The 18725-nt window shown below is 44.9% G+C and overlaps 2 long non-coding RNA genes across 2 annotated transcripts; one reads left to right on the top strand and one right to left on the bottom strand.

The window, feature by feature from the left end:
* Positions 1 to 2257: 2257 nt before the first annotated feature.
* Positions 2258 to 6169, bottom strand: LOC141420860 (uncharacterized). The gene is made up of 3 exons (XR_012445536.1): positions 5808 to 6169; positions 4089 to 4236; positions 2258 to 2513 (listed from the first exon to the last, which is right to left on the bottom strand). It is a non-coding gene; the product is annotated as an uncharacterized lncRNA (long non-coding RNA).
* Positions 5265 to 11416, top strand: LOC141420861 (uncharacterized). Its single transcript, XR_012445537.1, has 2 exons — positions 5265 to 8551; positions 9445 to 11416. It is a non-coding gene; the product is annotated as an uncharacterized lncRNA (long non-coding RNA).
* The last annotated feature ends 7309 nt before the right edge of the window (positions 11417 to 18725 follow it).

The raw sequence follows: 18725 nt of genomic DNA, 5'->3' as shown, positions 1-18725 counted from the left end.
TGCACATGTGCCATACCCAAATGCACGTGTTTTTTTTTTTTCATTTAAAAATAAAAATAGCCTTGATGTAAAGTTAAAAACAGGAGAATGATTTGCATGAGACCCTGAGCTCTCAATTACACCAATTACTTTATAATTACAGGCAATGCCATTTTGGGTTTTTCAAAACCTACATCTATTCTTAAGAATCTGTCAGGAAGAAGGCTTCTTCTCAGGGAGAGATTCCAATTAGTATGCATGTTGTATGCAGAGGGAAAGAAAACATGCTGGGCTCCAGGAGGAGCAAGGATACAGAAGCTTTAGAAGTTTCCTGCTTGGCAAATGGGCCTGTTGGTCCAATGAGAAGTCAGAAACTACAGGAAATCCCCCAACTCTCAGCTCTAGGGAAGTGTTGTATCATGGGCCTCTTGGCCTGAACGCTCTGGTGTCTGTCTTCCCGCCACCCCCCCCCCACCCCAACCAGTCTGATGCTCCAGCAGCCACCTCCTGAGGTGATAGAGAACAGCTCCACCTGCTGACCTTGAATTTCTGAGTCACCCTCATTAGCCCCAGGGAGAACCAAACAGAATGATGTAAGCGGGGTCTTCTTTCTCCTGCTCAGTGAGCACTGAAAAGGGAAATGTCACCTTCTTCTGTGTCCATGGGGTACTTACTTAGAAATTCCTGGAATAGGGGTGGAAGAATGGACACACGCAGCCAGTAAACCCAGCATTCATGCCTTAATGGTCCTTCTCCTGGTCCCTGCCGGATCTGCCAAGCCACCTATCCAATAGTCAGAGTCCCCCAACAATGTCATACTAAGGCGGTTTGCTACGTATGATGTGGGAACCTCAGCAATCCCAAGACCACTTCCTTGTACTGTGCAAAAGTGGGTCAGAGTCCATTTGAACAGTACATGGCTACATGGCAGTGCTGCCATGTAAAGTCACTGTTCTGCAAAGCATACATCGCTGACCATCACTCCCTAGGGAGTAGCCAGAAGACATGGCTCAGAAAGCTTTATTTTGCACTGACAGGTGAACCTCACCTCTCCTCCACCTGCTGGTGCTAGCAGGTCACATGGTACCTTCTAAAACAAGCCATTTGGAAAGATCTGTCTCTCTCTCTCTCTCTCTCTCTCTCTCTCTAAGGAACCACCACCTTCTCAGAATTAACAATCTCCAGGATTCACCAACCCTTCTGAAGATGTCTGATCTGTAACTGGAGACTCATTTCTTCCATTGTCAATATCACAGTTCCACACTGCATTGCTTTAATAAGAACACCTCCAGTGACAGTTTGCAAAGCACCTTCACGCCTGTTATCTCAGCCTCCAAGGCGCCGTGTTGCTAGGAAGGCAGTTTCTACCCTCTATGCCTCCACCTTCTGCTCTCTCCATGTCTACTCTTCAGAAAACTGTTAAAATAAATAAAAGAAACAAAAAAGGAAGGGAAGCAGGCCTGGATTCCGGGAGATTGCAGTTCTCAGTAGGAGTAAGCCTAGAGTGACTCCCGTTACAGAGAAAACAAAGTCTAAGCTCTCTGGCGATGACTTGCATTAGCGTCCCTGCTCTCCTTCCTCCCCCTAAATTCCAATCAGACTTCTCATGAATGAAAAGCCCTTCCCTGCTTGAATCACCAGGGATTCATATTTCTCTTTCTTTGCTTGCTTAGCGTGTGGTCCCATTATTAAAATAGTATTTCTTATCCAGCCTCTTAAAGCCATGTGCCTGTGTTTCACCTTCCTTAGGAAGTTTCTGTGCCCCTCACTATTTGTGCCAGTTACTGTCTCACTAATCCTTACATTGCCACCCTTACTTGGCATACATTGAAAGTGAAACTTGGAAAGCTGAACCCATTTTCCCAAGGTCACATCACTAATGAGGGTCTGGCAAGCATGAAAACACGATGGAAGAACTGGGGCAGCACAGGTTCTGGAAGCTCTCCATCTGAGTTCAAATCCTACCTCTTAACTCAACAAGTTGTGTGACCTTGGGTGATTTTTTTTAAACCTGTCTGTACTTTCTTGGCTTATCCATTAAATGAAGTTATTAATACTGCCTGCTGCATAAAGTTGCTGTGAGAATTAAGTGTAAAAAGTTTTAAATCATCTCTCCCATAGAATACACTCATGAAATTTTAATTGCTTTGACCAATCTTTTTCCTTGTTTATACCCAGTCACCACAGCAGCCCTCATCCCCACACACAGACCCTGACTCTATGGGCTCTGACCTTGTCCCCTTTTTCCCCTTCCACTAACACCGTATACTTACCTCTAGAACTCAGGCAAATCAGTAGAGGACCCACATCTTCATCTTCTTGCAAGACCCTCAAAGTGTCTCCTTCTGCTTGAGAGATCCTCATATCTTCACCTTCTTCTATTACACTCTTCTACCTTGTACCTCTAAAACCTGGTTCTTCCCTCGGGACCAGTCTCCTTGGCAGTCCTCTTGCAAAAATTCCTTTGGCCTCTGGGCCCCCAGACACACATCTTCCTGCTCCAGCGGGCTGCCTCGCCCCCTTTCCACTGTCCCCTGTAAAAGCATTTTGCTTCATATCTCAGTTCATTGGACAAGGACCCAACCACCCCACTCTTGTTACCATTATCTGGTGCCCTTTTATCTTAAAGAGCTTAGCTCCTGATTGCAACTCTCTCTGAAAATATCTTTTTTTTCTACTTTGATGATTTAATATACAAAAAACCATGGTTCAAATACCCTGAGCTTCACTCCTCCATAGAAATTTCCTGTTCCTACTTATCCAGTCACCTTCATGGCCATACCTCCACCCCTGTCCTTACCAAAAACTGCTGTCCATCCCTAAGGACAATCTCAAGCATCTCGTATTCTGATCACTGCACCCTCTATTTCAAGTCCTCTGCCTCAAGTGGCCCAACTCCGGCATCACTCTCCTTGCACTCTGAATCCTTGGTGTGTTGACACCACAACCTGCTCACTGGCCCTCCATCTCTACTCTCCCAGCTTAAACTCACCAATCAGAATGCCACACCCTCACCATCGTTCCCACCCACTTGCCCTCATTCTCTCTACTACCATGTAATTTCTTGCACCCAGCTCGATCACAATCTAGTTTTGTCCAGCCAGATTGCACTTGCACAGGCCAGGTTGCCTTATTTTAATTCATGATCAGTCCACTCAGAGGGGTCTGGGGTGCTGGCTGGCATTCATAACTTAGTGCTCTTGCACACTCACTCTGCCACTCCATGCACTAGATTATGTTGTGCATTCTCATTCTTCACGTGGAACATCTGCACACAAATCCTCACATGTAGCTCATGACCTTGTTTGTATTTGATTGAGAAAAGTGAACAACATGAAAAGAATATGCACACCCCCATACTACCAGATCTATCAGCCTTCCAGCATTTGCACATGTAATGCTTCCTCCTTTCTATTACTCTGAGCAACTGGGCTCCTATTTAAGGCCAGCCCTCCAACTGGTCCATTAGACCCATTCCTCCTCATCTACTGAAGGACAATACTCTAGCAATTTTCCTTCCTTTCTCTTGCAGCATCTATTTTTCTTATTCTACTGAACCTTTTCCATCAACCCACAAACATGCTGTGGCTTTCTTATTAAGAAACCCCTCTCATGAGTATAGGTAAGACACCTAAAAACTTAGTTAGCATTCGTTGCCCTTAACACAGAGAAACTAAAGCAGATACCTTAAAAGCAACTGAGGCCAATAGGAAAAGGGGACCAGAAACTAGAGAAAAGGTGAGATCAAAAAGAATTAACCTAGAAGGTAACACCCACGCACAGGAAATTAATGTGAGTCAACTCCCTGTATAGCTATCCTTATCTCAACCAGCAAAAACCCTTGTTCCTTCCTATTATTGCTTATACTCTCTCTACAACAAAATTAGAAATAAGGGCAAAATAGTTTCTGCTGGGTATTGAGGGGGTGGGGGGCAGAGGGAGGGGGCGGAGTGGGTGGTAAGGGAGGGGGTGGGGGCAGGGGGGAGAAATGACCCAAGCCTTGTATGCACATATGAATAAAAAAAAAAAGAAAAAAAGAAACACCTCTCACTCCTGCTTTCTCCTCGGCTATCCCCCATTTCTCTCTTTCCCAAGAGCAAAGTGGGTACCTGTTGTCTCAAATGCACCTCCTGGTATTCTGTCTTGAAATTGTCTTCTGGGGTTTCCATATCCTCCTTTTCACCAACATTGCTTTTATGAAGGTCATCAATGGTGTCCATCTTGCCAAGGTCAATGTCAGTTTTCAGTCTTCATTTTCTTAAATATCAGGAATATTTTATACTATTGACTACTTTTATCCTACTTAATACTTTCTTACCATGGCTCCCTGAATCACATGCCCATTTGGGTTCAGTATTCTATCTGTCCCTTCTCGGTTTCCTCTTAGGATTCTGGTCACCTTACCTCCAGATATTGGAGCACCTCGGGGCTCAGATCTTGAACTTTTCTCCTTCTGCTTCCTCACCCTAGGTTCTATCATCCCAGATCTGGTTTTCAAAACCAACTTTGTGCTAATTACTCAGATTTCGTATTTCTAGCCCAGACCTTTGCTCCAAACTCAACTCAGACATCACAATGCCTATGAGACATTTCCCTTGGGATGGCCAATGAATATCTAAAATCTAATGTGCTTACAGCCACACTCTACATACTGCCACCTTGTTCTTCCCACTTTCTCCCCCCTAGCAGTTAAGGCAACTTCATCCTTTCAATGGCAAGGCTAAAAACACTGGAGGGACCCCTGACATTTCTTCTTTCCTCACTGTCTAATCCAATCCATTGGTAAATGCAGTCATCATCCTTAAACATATATACACAGAATTTTTACCACTTCTTGCCTCTGGTCCCAACCACACCACTCCACGTACCCATGGTCCATCCACACTGGGATTATTAAGAGAGCCTACCGGTCCTACCTACTGTCCTGTGCTTATTTCTACAGGCTGTTCTCAGCACAGCTGTCAGAGTAACGTTAAATAGGTCATATCATGTAAGCTCTCTGCTCGAAAACCTCCTTTGAATCTCCATCTCTGTCCAAGAATACCAGAAGGACTTGCTCTGGCCTCCCAGGCACATGCACTCTGCCCTGGCATCACCAGTGGGGTGCCGCCTCTCCAGCCTGTTCACTCTTCTCCAGTCACACTGGTACTGCACTGCTCCTAGGCCGCCATAGCCATCCTGCTTTCAAAACTGTGTACTTGCTGTTTCTCCTGCCTCAAAGGCTTTTCAACAAACTCCATTGGCTCCTTTAAGCTTTTGTCTAAACTTCACCATCTAGTTGAAGAGGAAGATAGCCTTGAAACAGGGTTGTAAAACATGGTAAACTGTCAATTAAAAGCTGTAACCTCGGACAGAGCTGTAAGGAGTTGCCCATTAGAGCCATGCAAAAGTTTGGGACCAAGATGAAAGGCACCATGCAGAGATAAGCACCCATTCCTGCCTTCCTTTGTCTCCACTTGTAAATAAACTTTCCAAAGCAGACCTCCCCCCACTGCTCTTATCTAAACCTCAGGTCTCTAACCCACTACTAGCCCTACTTTATGGGAGAGCACATTCCTTGTAACCTGATACCCTGCACTGCCTTTTAAATATCCTGTGAATCCTTTGTTCGGGGCTCAGACACTGGTACACGTCTGGGCCCGCTAGCGTAAAAATTAAAATCTGAGTTCTCCACTCCTCCAAGTGTTGCTTGGTTTCTCCTCTGACTATATTGCCACAACAAATGGAGGCCCCAGCGAGATTCCAACCGACTGGCCCCTTGTGCCACCAGCAGGCGGCTAGGCTGCATAGGAGTAGGGAGGGACACAGGACTGAATGAGGTGGCTTACCACCCGATGGTATTCCGGGTTCTCCTTCACCCTGGTGCCCCAACTCTCTGAGCAGTCTTGACCCAGCTTGGACTCCAAGGAGAAGTGGACCAATTCATCTGGCAGTCTTGTTCGGACTTGGTAAGCACCACCCCCGGGAAATCAGTCCTAAGTCAGGTCCTGTCCCACTGGACGGAAGGGGAGCTTGATCCACTCCCAGGAACCTCCAAGAGGAGTTCCACAGGTATGCAGTCAGGTCCCGTCCTAGGGAGCTTAATCCACTCCCAGGAACCTCCAAGAGGAGTTCCACAGGTTAGGCACTTCTCCCGGCGGGTGGGGGAAAGGTGTTATAACTTTGGTGTGAATGTGTGTGTGTGTTTGTGTGTGTGTGTGTATATGAATTTGTTTAAAGCATGGGCAAAATTTAATTTGCTCCTGGAATTCCAGCTCATTTTATGCGCGCTTAAATTGACAGTTTTTCTGGCATGCTTAATTTATAAAACTTTTTGTGTGTGCATGTAAACATCTTAAAAATGGTTCTTAAATTGATACTATAAGGTTAATATGATATTCAAGGAAAAAAAAACAGGATATTTGTTTTAAAGATCTTTGTTATAAACTGCTTAGACTTTTACATTTAAATATGTAAACACCTTAAGGACGATTCTTACTGTAGAGTAAACGTAAAAGTTATTACTCTGTTCTACTGCTACCTTAAACAACAACAACAACAAAAAAACAAGCTTTCAAACTTATTTCAGTCAGACCTCACTAGGATGCAGACACTCAGGGATTAACACTCTGGCTTAGCTAGGAAGGAAAAAAAAAGAGGCTACAGTCTGCAACAAAGGCTTGGAATTTAGGTAGTTAAAATGACCTTAGCCTGTTTCATTCTGTCATAAATAAAATCTGGGATTTAATTCTCTCTTATAATATATGGGTCTATTAACAAATGAGTTTTCTATAAATTGCTTTTATACAAAAAAATAATTTCAGAGTTGCTTTCTTTCTTGTTTTTTTTTCATGCAAATATAAGGCTCTAAGTTAAAAGATTTTATGAGTTATTTTCAACAAGTAACAAAATATATAAAAGGTATTAAGGATATGGTTTTTTTTTCAAAATAAATAAAGGGTTAAAAAAATACCTTTAGATAAAAAAGAGGATAAAGACCAGCTCCCCAGAGGATACAAAATAAATTGTCGCAAAGATAGAGTAAATTGTCATAAAATGATACAGTTTATAGATGGTATATAACTAGTTAAAGTTAACTAAAATCCAGTTACATTAAAGGTTTTATAACTTCAAAGTTTAATGTACTGATGTTAAACTAAAATTTAATTCTCTAAGCTCATAACAACAAGGCTACCTTAAAAATATTATATTGGTCTAGACAACATTTACAAAAATTGTCTTATAATTGTTTTGTTTTGTCAAGATAACTCAAAAATTTTTGATACTCCAGGTTAATCCATAAATTTGTCAAGATAACAAGAGTTTATTAAAACACAGAGAGACAAGAGGCAGCTGAACACAGGGAGTACTGCTGCACTGATATGAGGGTTAAGACAGATTTACTTATGTAAAGCCATAGTGCACTTTCCAGATAGGATAAAAATAAATAAATAAATAAGTAAAAACTCCAAGAGGAGCACTACACTGGAAGTCAAGATCTCCAGTTTTTATTAGACATAACAGAGTGGAGATGTTAGTCCTACTTCTTCCACATGGCAGGTGGAGGAAATTTTTCCCTGAAATGACCAGATTTGGGGCTGTTATTTTAGGGGGGGTTCCATTGACTGCAGGTGATGGGATTCTGCTATATGTCAAGAGCCATCTGTTAATGTCAACAATCTGGGATATGATTTCTTATCAACATCTGAGCCGTGGTTCTTGGCCACTATGTTTTCTAACTTCACACCTAGTCCCCATAAATATTTACCTGTGTTCTCTGGTGATTTTTGTCAGGGTTTTAACTACTAAGGTAACTGAGTCAAGTTCATTTAAGAGTTGGTTTATGTTGGGGTTAACAATGAGGACAGCCATGTTAGGACTAGACCACCCCCCCCCCTTGCAGCTGGCTCACCTTTGTCATCCTGGATATATGCCAGGGACAGCTGGGCAGACAGTGACTTTCCTGGTACTTTTCCACTAGCCCCCTATGTCTAGCCCAAGCCTGTATATGGCAATGGGCTCTTGCTGTCTTGCTGGGGTCCCCCTCCACAAGGCTCCTGCCTAAATAATAAACCCTGTACCAGTGTTTCAGCTGTCTCTGTGCCTATTCCATGCCTCTTATTTTCTAACAGTTATGTAAAACTTTCTAGATTACCTCATGGTTAAACAACTGTTGTCTTAGATGATTCTAATACAGTTTGTACCCTATGCTAGTTTGTGACTGGGCTGTTTGGGTTTGCTAAAACTGTTCTTTCCCCCTACAACTGATAAAAATCTAAAGTTTTACTTCAAGAGCAACAAATAAATTAATATGTGTATTAACCTCTATAGAGTTGTGATGCTGTTGCTGGTTCCTGTGTATTAAGTATATTTGTATTTTCAAGTATATCAAGTCTTCTACAATACAAAATTTAGATAAACATGGTAATAAAAAGCTAGTGGTACTGATGTACTGTTCTGTTGGTTGCTAAATTGTCCATCAAAATTTTAACCATGGCTCTTTTAAGTTTTTGTCATTTCAGTTCTGATCCTCCTGGGACATTTATAATCAAGTCCATAAAAATGACTAATGAGTGCCTATGTGTCAACCAAGGTAACTACTTAGACATCTGCTTTTGTTAGATTTTGTTTTGTATTGTCCTTGTCTAAAAGTGCACTGCCTAAGAGCCGTTCCTTCTAAGCCTCTTTGTTGCTTAAATTTGGCCAAAAGGGTCTAGTTGGCACTGACTCCCACCTGATCTGCTCATTATTCCCTCCCAATGTGGGACTGAAACCAAACAAACAGAATCCAGGAAAAAGCAGCCAATCAAGAAAGATCTTCAGTCTGCAGCCATACCACCCTGAACACGCCCGATCTTGTCTGATCTTGGAAGCTAAACAGGGTCAGGCCTGGTTAGTACTTGGATGGAAGACAGATCTTCAGAAGAGACTGTTTGGAGACTAACAATTTGGAGACAAAGGGGGGAATGCCATCAAAGTTCCAATGGAGTCATTGGTGCCAGACCTCTCAAAGATAACCAAGGCCAAGAGGATTAAAGAAATGGTTCTTATGCATGTGTGGCTATCTGACATTAAAGCTTTTCCAGACACAAACTCACATTTTTAGATAGGGTCTTCTACTTAAATAGTGACAAAATAACTATTTTTACTGAATCTAAACATGTCCTTTAATACTTAAAGATGGTGTTTTTAACTTTAAAAAAAAAAGGTTTTCTTGGACATATATACTGACAGTATATTGTTGCCAAGGTAATTCTACTCAGTTAAAAAAAAAAAAAAAGGACAGATATGATATATAAAAAAAATTATAAAGAAACTACTCCAACCCAGTTGTATGGGTCCCCATCTAGTAATGTTGGCAGCTCTTAGGACTGTTGAAGTTACAGGAGTCACTCCCGGGACTCATCACTCCTGGATAAAAGGACAGCTGCCCCTGCAGAGCCCAACGTCTGACAGGCTCTCCATGATTCAACTAATACCCCTCAGATTAAGGTTCCAGAGAACTTCACAACAGCATGCCATCACTGTTGAGATCTCCAGCCCTGCCCCAGCCATATCCCGGAAGCTGGTTGGTCAACACATGGCAGAAGCCTGAGGATTCATTCACCAGGACACAGATGTATCCTCTTCTCTGTCACCCATACCTTATCCTGCTGATTAGCATTGTGCATCTGTTTACACGAGGACTGGCTGTCACTGCTCCCCAAGATTGAAATGTAAGCCAGAGATTACTGCTGGCCTTCTGTTACCTCCTCATAGTAGGAAGCCTTACTGCTGTTTGGTGTCGTCTGTAGCCCAGACTCCAGTCTCAGGCATGAGGTCTCTGATGTGTTATTGCCTTCTGACTCTGCTACATTTTGAGGTTGTCCAATTGGGAGGCTGGGATGACTGCTCGGCCTGCATAAGGCCGCCTTCCTTCCAGGGAAAACTGAGGTATGCCTTCACCTTTTATCAGTATCTGTCACCCGTGTGCAGCATATCAATCTCTGAATGCACCAGGAGAGGGATGATTTACTATAAAGAAAGCTGATAGCCTAACTGGGTTACAAAAAAAAAAACAAAGACATTATAGGGCATATGGATTGCTGGGAGAAAGACAGGGACACCTTAAAGTCATAAAACAGTGGAGGAAATAAACCTCCTTGTGCCACCCTACCCTTCTACCCCACTCCCATATCAGTTTACTAAAGGGAGAGCCACAGATCTAGAGAGGCCACCCAGAGGTGATTACCTAGGTGGACCTGGGCCAATAAAAGATATTGATCTGCCACCACCATGACCCCCGTTAAAGCTTCCTTCTAGGACAGGAAACCTTAACTTGGAATCTCAACTGTACAGCTACCGCCATTAGATGTACAGTTGACAGGCTATGGTGCACCAGCCTGGGATTCTTCCTTGTCTGAGGGACCCTTGCTTACCAGTACTTGCCAGCTGACTGGAAGGGCATTTGAACATTAGCATTCCTCAACCCAGATAAACATAGTGCCTAACAATCAGACACCCCCACCTTTAATGGCTCATGTGCGGTCGAAGAGAGCTACCCAATTCGTACCTTTATTAATCGGACTGGGGATAATAACTGGGAAAGGAACAGGCATAGGAGGGACTGCCTCATCAGCTGCCTACTATAATCAATTATCTGTGGACCTAACAAATGACATAGAACAAGTGGCTAGGTCTATAGTGACCATGCAGGACCAGCTAAACTCTCTAGCATCAGTGATCCTCCAAAATGAGAGTGGGTTGGATTTACTCACTGCCAAGAAGAAGGGCTTTGACTTTTCTTAAACACAAAGTGTTGTTTCATGTAAAGCAGATAAAAATAGTCAGAGATACAGTTGATTCCATTACCTGGCCTCTCCTTATGCTTCTATTGACACTTGTGTTTGGTATGTGCCGTCTTAACGCTATAACTAACTTCATTAGCTCGCAATTGGAGGTGATAAAGTTACAGCTCCTGGTAACACAATATAGGTCTTCGGGACAAAAAAAAAAACCTTATAAGATTTCTAAAGTCTAGTGTTGATGCTTGTCCACAAGTGGAAAAAGCATCAAAAGGGGGGAATGAAGAGGAAGATAGCCTTGAAACAGGGTTGTAAAACATGGTAAACTGTCAATTAAAAGCTGTAACCTTGGACAGAGCTGTGAGGAATTACCCATTAGAGCCATGCAAAAGTTTGGGACCAAGATGAAAGGCACCATGCAGAGATAAGCACCCATTCCTGCCTTCCTTTGTCGCCACTTGTAAATAAACTTTCCAAAGCAGGCCTCCCCCACTGCTCTTATCTAAACCTCAGGTCTCTAACCCACTACTAGCCCTACTTTATGGTAGAGCACATTCCTTGTAACCTGATACCCTGCACTGCCTTTTAAATATCCTGTGAATCCTTTGTTCGGGGCTCAGACACTGGTACACGTCTGGGCCCGCTAGCGTAAAAATTAAAATCTGAGTTCTCCACTCCTCCAAGTGTTGCTCGGTTTCTCCTCTGACTATATTGCCACAACATAGTGAGGACCCTCTGGACATCCTATCTAAACCTTGAACTCTCATTGTGTCTCCCTCCGATGCTTTCTCCAAGGTACTGCCCCCGCTTTGAGCGCACTATTTATTTATTTATTTTATTATTCATCGTCAGTGTTTCCTCTCTGTTGTGGAATGTGTCTTCCATGAGTGAGAGGAGTCTTGTCTGTTCTGTTTACTATTAATATCCCCAGGGCCCAGAATAGTGCCTGACACATAATACGTCAATAAGCTTTGACTGAATAAATAACTGCTAGCCATTATTATCTTTTGGCAGCAATATGTCCAGACTAAAGCTCTTGATTTCCACCACCCAGATATATGTTCACATGCGCGCGCACGCACACACACACACACACACACACACACACACCTGATTTATTGCCCAGCATTTCCCAATCAAAGCTAGAAATATGGGAGTGTCCTTGACTGTTCCCTTTCCCTTGGCTCCCCAGGCCAACCCTTCAATCATGCCCCAACTCCACTCCTGAATTCATACTCCATCCTCTTCACCTTCTGCCACCATCCTTCCAGCACAAAGCACTCTCAGGACAGCTGAAATCCTCCTAGCAGCCTCTCCTGGGGTTGTATCCTTTCATGTTTACTTCCCTCTCATCACTTTGGCCTCTGCTCACCCCCAGGCATGTTTCTCAAGCATCTGCCACATGGTTCAGCCATTCTGAAAATGCCCTCCCTGGCTCTTTTCTGGGCTGGTTTTTCCCCCTCAGGTCTCCACTGAATCTCCAAGTGCCTTCCCTGATCACCCTGTTTAAAGCAGGTCCCACCCAGCCACACCCTTCCCTCCACTGTTCCCATCACTGGTTTTTTTTTTTCCCCTCCAAACAATTATCACACTGCAATTATCTCATTTGTTTATGTACATGTTTCTTGTCTGTGCCCCCATTTAAAATGTGACATAAAGGCATTGAATAAGTAAATTGTAGGCCTCCAAATGTGTGAAGGGAGGGACAAAAGGGAGTTTAGAACAAGTGCATTCTGTGAAGATACCAGCTGTCCCTGTCTGCTCTAGGAAAGGCCATTGCACAGAAGCAGAGATGAGGATGAAGCCAGAGTTGCTAAAACATCTGGATGCCAAAACTGAGTGATCTTGCTTAACTCTTCTTAGCTGTCCTTGGTTTTTGTCTGTAGCAATTTCTCCCCATAGTTTCATGGGAGTGAGGAGAGCCTTCTCCATCAGGCAGCACCATCCCAGACAATATCATTTGAAAGGGCTTAAGAAGCAAGAAATAACTCATCCCAAAATAACCCTTCCTCGGCTTCCAGCTGCTCTGAACAGCTGGATGCTGTTCCTAGCCAGATACTTCTGTCTTTATATTAATAACTTGGGGGAAAACCAAACACACTGAGATATGCTAAACAGGGTCATTGTTGCTAGTTCCCTTAAGGACTTATGCTATCAGCTTTCTCCATGAAGGTTTTTAGCAAAAAGTCTTAAACTCTGTGCTTAGCATTGGGTGGACTACCGTCAAAGAATCTTGAAAGGCCAGCCACTGGTAGCTTGTGCCCGTAATACTAGCAAATTGGGGAGCTGAGATCAGGAGGATCACAGTTTGAGGCCAGTCCTGGTGTAAAAAACAAAAGTGTTTGTGAGACTCCATCTCAGTGGAAAAACCTGGGCATGGTGGGGTTCATCTGTCATCTCAGCAGTGGTGGGGAACCTAAAGGGCTGGAGGGGAACCACTCAAGCAGTAGAGTACTGCCTAGCAAGTTCAAAGCTCTGAGTTCAAACCCCAGAACTGCCAGAAGAAGGAGGAAGAGGAGGAGAGGAGGGAAAAAAAAGGAGGGAAAAGGGAGGAGGAGGTAAGGAGAAGAAGAAGAAAAGGAAGAAGAAGAGGAAGAAGCCTGAAGGCTAGGCATGGTGATTCATGCCTATAATACCAGCACTTAAGAGGTAGAGGCAGGGGAACAGAGAGTTCTAAGCCAGTAGGCTACATAGAGAGACCCTGTCCCAAGAAACAAACAAACAAACAAAATACAAAAAGCAAAACCCATAAATTAAAAAAAAAAAACCTGGCTATGTTGAGAAAATAAATGGCTCACATCAGACAATTAGCAAACAATACGATGGGACATAACTAACCAGTAAGTGTTCAGTTCAAAGAGGATTGAGGACTAGCATAATTGGGAAAGGCTTCTGGGAGAAATTTCAAGCTATGTTCTGAAGGATCTAGAAAGTTGAAGAAAAGGAAGGCGTCCAGAGAGAGAAGCATTCAGCAAAGGTCCAGAGGCAGGACTTGACCTGGAATGAGGTGGTCAGCCTGATGAGAGCTTAGGAGTAGTGAGAGGGAAGGAGGAGAACATGACTACCTGGGTGGTGAATCTCAAATTTAGCACTTACACAAAATCATATACTTTCCTAGGCCCTTCACCTACACACGGAGCATTGAAGCATTGTCTGCAATCCCTCCCTTCCTCCCTCAACAGCCATGTGGGAACCAGGATGGAGCGTGTGTGCAAGGGCTTTGTATGCAGATGCTGGTGATGTCCCCACTCTCCAGGAGGCACGAGGGCAGCTGCAGGTCAGGGCCAGCCTGCAGGAGGCTGGAAAGGTAGGCTGAGATCTGAAAGTGCTTGTGCCCTGTAAGAACATGAAGGCTTCTGGGCTCAGATGTAATGGGTGTGAGTTCTGTGGAAACACACTTTTTTTCTCACATTGAATACACGATGGCTGAGAAGCCAGGGCCATGTGTTAAAGAAACAGCAGTTCTTGCTCAGCAAGTAACAGACTTTACTAAGGGCACCACCCCAGGACTGGAAAGGCATCTGGTGCTCTTTCAGGAAAGCTGAGATGCCCCCAAGTTACCGTTTGCCTCCTCCGGGTGAGACAGTGAGACAGTGTGTTGTCTCACGGTCTTGTGAAACAAGACTCTGGCAACTTCTGTGGCAAGGCTTTGTTCCCTCATGAATACCGCCATCCCCATCTATATTTAGGCTTCAGAAAACCACCTGTGTGGCATTTTGCTAACCCGCAAGTAGGAAAATGTGACCTTGCAGGAATGAGGCAAGATTCAGTCTTCAGAAGGTGAGGTTAACAGGTATGGGGAAATCTCCCCCTTTTCTAAATATGCATCTGAGTCCCACAACAGACTTTGCCCTAATATAGAATCTTGAGTGGTATGAGGTTCCCATAGTTGTTTCTTAGCACCTGCCCCACTGTGTGAAACTCAGTGGAGAGGGTGCTGCCTGTTAGGGTCCGAGAATCCTATTCCTCCGAGAGACAGAGAGTCACGCGTGAATGCAATCAACAAAGCAGAGTTTATTGAGCTGGCAAGCCAGGGTCAAGCTCCCACACAGACACACAGGTCCGATTGGGCAGACAAGACCCCGAGCCTCTTTAGGGAAGATCTTATATAGGCCCCTACCGGCTGTTACAGCAAAAGCCCGCGCAGTACATAGCCAATGAGTTTGTAACACCACATACATTTCCAGCCTATCCATTTAAGAGTACATTACTTCTTAGCCTATAGATTCAAGGGTCAGTATTCGCGCACACGGTTACATTTAGCAAGCAGGCAGGGCACATCTTGCACGTACTTCTAGTCGTCTTTCGCAATCTGCTCACATTCCTCACATTCCTCACATTCCACCTGCCCTCATCCTGTTTATCTTATCCTGCACGGGGCATCCTGTGCTGGCTTTACTGGTTTCTGCTATGGGGATCTGCTGGGGCAAAGGGCACATCCTTTCATTGCCTTGGGGAATAAGGGATTTTGAATTCAGATCTGGGCATTACCACTGCCCACTGCCCACTCCTATCGTTCAGTATTAGTTGCTCCTCAATAAAAGGAGAGACAGGTCTCCTTCCATACATCTCAGATTTAGCACTGCCAGAATCACATGCCTGTCCAAGTTCAGGTCCCTTTCCTCGACATTCACATTGGGATAGTCTTAAGTGCAGGCCTGGTCATCTGTACCTTAATATGGACCTGAAAGAGTGGCAAAGTTTGAAAATCACATGGTCTGGTGGCCCCCACCCATTCCAGATTCTCTGGCCCCAATAGTTTGACAATGGTGCCCACATTAGATAAGGAAGTAAGACACCAGTGTCTGTTTTAGAGGCCTTCCTGGGGCCCTCTCCTGCCCCTTCAGCCAAGCAAAATTAAGAGCATACTCCTGACTGCTCACATCTATCTTTGAGAATAGGATTGCAGGCTCAGCTCTCCTGTAGTGTGTGAGTTCCTCATGAACAGGGGACATGTCTTATTAGGATCTTTCCTGCCGCACCCAGCACAGTGCCTGGCGTGGAGTAGGTGTACCATGGAATGCCTGAACTTTGAAAGATGATTTGCTCTGTATTCCTTCTCTTCTTCCCACTTCTGTTTGTGACCAAGATGACCCTTGGATTAGGATAAGAACTGGTGAGCAAAATACTCATGTTTTATACTTGGGATCCCAAGTATAAAAATCACCAAGTATGGCATGGCTATGAAAGGGTCAGCTGCCTTCTTCACTTCCCACTCCCACCCCGTCCTCTACCAGCCCTAACCTGGGATGGAGCATCAGCACTGAGGAGAACTGAACAAACAGGGAAGCTGCCAGTCGGATCCAGGGCCTGTTGATGTAGCCTGTGATTCTGAGGTGAGGCCTGGGAGAAAAGCTGGTTGCTTCAGCAGAAAATCGGACTACAGCCCCCCAGCCACAAGCTCTGCTCTGCCATCTTGCTTGTCTTTCTGAGCTCAGCCCAGTGCCTCCTTCCCAGCCTGTTCCCCTCCTGAGAGAGGAGTGTGTTTAAGATTCCTGGCACGGGGCATAAGAGGCGATCCCAGCATCTTGCTGCAGAGTGAACTAATCCTACCAGGTTAATTCTCCCTCTCAGTTCATTCCATCTTATTAGAGCTGGCAGGCACCCTGTGATGCTTCATTACCTGTGCCACTCGAAGGCAAGGCTTTCTTTTAATGAGCTGAGCAATGTGGGGAGCCCCCTGCTAAGCACCCAGACATGCATTTGTCCTAAAAGGGGGGAAACCCTGAACCCCCAGCCTGTCCACTGGCAAAACTGTTAAGAAAGGGACAGAGGGGGCTTAAGAGCCAGCGGTGCTTCTGTCCCCAGTGGGAGGGGACAGAAGGATCTGAGTGAGGGGGTCACCTTTCTCTCCTCACCTGTCCCCATCTCTCCCTTCTGGCGTACTTGACAGCTTATAAGAAATGTTTAGTCTATGTCAAAGGCCCCAGGGCTGGAAAGATCCCATCCTTTGCCCACTTAATTCACCTGCACCTTCAATCATCCACCTTGTTTTCCAACAAAGAAAACACCATTTGCTCCAGAGGTGTCATTTCCAGGCCTCTGAAAGGACATGGGGAAGAAGGAACAAAATGGAGGTTTGCACAGGGACTGGGGAAGAGAAACTGTATGGGATTGTGTGGACTTGAAGCACCAAAGCACCTGGGGTGGTGTTTGCAGGTGGGTGAGGTGCAGTGAGAGGGGTGGAGGGGAGGTGGCAGCCAGCCCTGTGGACAGTGAGTATCTTCATCCTTACACTTTCTGACCTCCCAGCCCTGCTGGCCCACTGTCTAAAAGAGATCTCCCCTAATTAACTAAGTCCTCGCTTCCTCCTCTGGGTGAGTGAGGGCTCCCTCCAGAAGATAAATACTGGGGCCACTATGGAAGGACAGCCGAGTTGGTACAAGGCAGAGGAATCCATCAAGAGGGCACAGTTCTGTCTCCAGCATGCTATGCGTCTGTTCCCAAAAACCTCTGCTGCCACACACTCTCCTATCCTCCAGTGCTTGCTGGCTTTGTTTTGTTTGATCTGCGTTTTTACCACACTCTCCACCCCTTGCTCAGCTCTGGGCCCCTACCCTTGCTGGGTGGCATTTAATTTGCTACGTTCTATGTGCTCCCTTTCATGAGCTTGTGTCTGCACACGTTTCTGTCTTTCACCACATTCTGCAATTTCTGTTGTCCAAAGGGAGGAGGAAAGAAAGACAGTGGCTAAGGCCAAAATGAATGTGTGTGGTAGGGGCTGCCGCGGATGGGGACAGCTCTTGGATGAAAGAGACTTTGCATGCATTGCATGGAGGGGAAACAAATGAGAGTGAGGGGAAGGGAAAAAGAAAATAGCTCAGTGAATACACTATGGTTTGCAGCATGAAAGGGTGTCGGACAGAACAGCCCCTGTTGTGAGGCTCCACTGGTAAGGGAATAGCAAACTATTTTCCAGGATGAAGCAAAGTAAAAATATTTCTGAAAAACAAAACCAAATAGACTCTGGACACCTGGCAGGAATCAAAAGGACCCTTTTGCCATGTCTACTCATCCCTCATTCTGCCACTCATCTCCCCCCTTCACCCTACCCCCACACTCCCTTGAGTATAGATGCCTGCATTAGTCAGGTTTATGTCACTATAATGAAATACCTGGCACTGACTACTTAGGAAGTAAGGAGATGTTTGGAGATTCAAGTTCAAGATCCAACAGCCCTACCATGTTGGGCCTCTGATGGGGGTGTTGGTATACCATGGAAGGAGTGTTTATCACGAACCAGGAGCAGAAAGGGTCAGGAAGAGACCCAGACGTCACATCCTGAAAGGATGCTCCCAGTGACTTTTCACTACGCCCTCACCTTTGCAAAGCTTCCACTGCCTCCCAGTGGCTCCACCCTGGGACCAGTCAACACACGGACTTTAGAGGACATTCATCCAAACCACAGAATTTTTCTCATTACGGGAAAGTCTAATTCATCTCAGTTTCTCTTCCTGTGAAAGAGATACTTTGATAGCTTCCCCACTAACATTAAGGGAATTGAGAGGGTAGTGCTTACATGCAAAAGTACTATAGAGTGCTATAGAGTCTTATTCTAATAAAGGGAGTTGAATGGGTTTGGTGCCTTGGAAAGAGCAAAGTAAGGAGATGGATGAAATATTTGAAATCACGGGCTTTGAACTGGCACTGCTTTCTGCAAAGAAGGAAGCATGTCCTTCTTCCTTCACCCCATGGCTCTGTTCTTAGCCCCCTTGGTCCCTCCATTCTCCTTGTCCTACTGCACCAGCTCTTTCCCTCATCTGGCTTCAGACATGCTAAGATTCCCCCATCCCCCAGTTCCCCAGCCTCCATCTCCAGGCATCTGCAGTGAAAGTGGTGATTAATGAAAGGCCACATGGGCATTGCATTACTAGATTAAATTCTATAAAGAGTAGCACCTGAGAGATTGGAGAAGCCTGTGTCAGCATCCGGGTCCCATCTGGGCCACCACAGGGTTTCTGCTGCTTGAGAAATAGCCGGGGC

Source organism: Castor canadensis, chromosome 2, assembly GCF_047511655.1.
Source record: "Castor canadensis chromosome 2, mCasCan1.hap1v2, whole genome shotgun sequence".
NCBI lineage: Eukaryota > Metazoa > Chordata > Mammalia > Rodentia > Castoridae > Castor > Castor canadensis.
Note: the sequence above shows the minus strand (reverse complement) of the source record. Positions and strands in the feature narration are given on the sequence as shown.